Source organism: Pinus tabuliformis, chromosome 9 (assembly GCF_031772625.1).
Source record: "Pinus tabuliformis cultivar Carrire ecotype Pingquan chromosome 9, CPIR1, whole genome shotgun sequence".
NCBI lineage: Eukaryota > Viridiplantae > Streptophyta > Pinopsida > Pinales > Pinaceae > Pinus > Pinus tabuliformis.
In genome coordinates, this window is record NC_142307.1 from 1,647,364,974 (window position 1) to 1,647,367,418 (window position 2,445).

The 2,445-nt window shown below is 38.0% G+C and overlaps 1 pseudogene; it reads left to right on the forward strand.

Annotated features, from left to right (window-relative positions):
* The first annotated feature begins 556 nt into the window (after positions 1 to 556).
* LOC149155170 (nucleosome assembly protein 1;1-like) lies at positions 557 to 1,678 on the forward strand (annotated as a pseudogene).
* The last annotated feature ends 767 nt before the right edge of the window (positions 1,679 to 2,445 follow it).

Consider the following 2,445-nt stretch of genomic DNA (forward strand, 5'->3'; position numbering starts at 1 on the left):
TGTCCTTGTTACTCTGCCTAATGGTAAGATCAGGAATATATCTGATGTGTGGTATGTTCTTGGCATTAAGAAGAACCTGATTTCTGTGTCCAAGATTACAGATCAGGACCTCAAGGTAAAATTTTTTAAATCTTATTGCATTATTAAAGATTTGTTGGATCAGATGAAGCCCATTGCTACAGGTATTCGCATAGGAGGACTCTACAAGTTGGATGTGAAAAGTACGCCTCAGCAAACCTTGATGACATCAAATAAGTCTGCAAATGAAGACGGACTCTACAAGTTGGCTCAAGAAATAAATACCTCAGAAGTTTCTTCTATATGTGAAGACGTAAATGAGTCTGCCTTTGTGGACATTAAGCCGGTCGATGATGTTGTTAAGGCCAAACCTGTGGACACCCCTATTGAGGTCGATGGTGGGACAGATGATTGTTACAAAACAGAGGATGGCGCCGGACAGTTTAACAAACAGTTGTCAGCTCTGGAATCATATCTTGGGTTGTCTGAGTATTCTATTGCTAAAGCAAATCTGTGTATAGAAGATGCAGGTCGCTCTGCGGGCTCTGAAGAACAGCTCGCGCCCTACAGCATGGCAGATCTCGGCTCCGCCCTGCCTACTGGTTCTGCAGCTTTAAGTGCTGAGGACCGTGCTGGTTTGGTCAATGCTTTGAAGGATAAGTTGCAACATCTTGCTGGACAGCAATCTGGTTTTCTTGATTCTCTTTCACCCGTTGTTAAAAACAGAGTGTCAGCTTTGCAAGAGATTCAGAGCAAGCATGATGAACTTGAAGAAAAATTCTTTGAGGAAAGAGCAGCGTTGGAAGCTAAATATCAGAAGTTGTATGAACCACTATATGCAAAGCGTTTTGAAATTGTAAATGGTATCAATGATGTTGAAAGTAAGGACGAGTCTGAGAATAATGCTTCAACTGATGAGAACAGAGAAGAAGAAAAAGGAGTTCCCGAGTTTTGGCTCACTGCAATGAAGACCAACGAAGTGCTTTCTGTACAGATAACAGACCGTGATGAAGGTGCTTTGAAGTATCTGAAGGATATTAAGTGGTGCAGAATTGATAACCCCAAGGGTTTCAAGATTGATTTTTACTTTGACACGAATCCATTTTTCAAGAATTCTGTGTTGACAAAGACTTACCACATGATTGATGATAATGAACCCATTTTGGAGCGGGCAATAGGGACAGAGATTGACTGGTATCCTGGAAAAAATCTAACATAAAAGCTTATGAAGAAGAAGCCAAAGAAAGGAGCCAAAAATGCAAAGCCTGTGACAAAAACAGAACAGTGTGAAAGCTTCTTTTATTTCTTTAGTCCACCACAAGTTCCAGATGATGACGAAGAACTCGATGAAGAAACTGCTGAGAGCCTCCAGGATCGGATGGAGCAGGACTATGACATTGGTTCAACTATAAGGGATAAGATAATTCCACATGCTGTGTCATGGTTTACTGGTGAGGCTTGCCAGTTGGATGAGTTAGAGGAAGTTGATGAAGAAGGCGATGAAGACGAGGAAGACGGGGATGAAGATGAGGACGAGGATGACGAAGAAGAAGAAGATGCAAGGACACAGGAACTACAATTCACTAAGCCACTGGGAAGAATGAAGTTTGATTTGTTTAGGGACATTTTAGGTGTGTTTAAAAATCCCTTTCTCCATTAAGGGGGGATGTTAGAAATTAATGGAGAATAGGTTACTTAGTTATGATTTCCCCTTTATTTGACATTCAGTTCCTATTAATTAGGAATCTGTTTTTTGCCTATGTATCTATTTAATTCTTGATAATTAATGAATAAGTAAAGCGAATGCATTTGCTGGTGGGAGCTCCTAGTGATCTGCACCTGTGAGCTCCCGTGTGTTTGTCTAAACTTCTGTCTTCTGCATTTCTTATCAATTACTACATTATACGCGAATAAGTGTGTATTTAAACTCCTCTATCTTTTTTATTTGCGGAAAAATAATAACACAAAAAAAATTACACTTTTTTTACTAATATGTGCACATCCTTTAACTATTTGATTTGTGAAAAGAAATCACACATAGGAAATGACACCTTTTAATTAATTAATATGTGTAATGTCAAACATTTAGAGTTTCTAAAAAGATATGTATCATGATTTATATCAAATGATATACAATGTCATAATGATCAAGTGTTCATGATATTGAACATTTTCTGAAATAAAAGTGAACTTTAATGGGGAGATCACGAAAGTGTTTCGAATAATTAGTTTTGACTTAGTGGAGGTAATTAATACCATTGGATAAAAACCAAGTTAAAGACATGCGTATGTTTTGAATGATTCCCTAGTGCTGCTAATTAAAAAACTAAATATATATGCATATATGATGGAAGATATCTCGACTTAAACAAAAAAAACCTCTTACCCATGTTCGAGATATGGGTGAAAGGAGAACCATTCACCTGT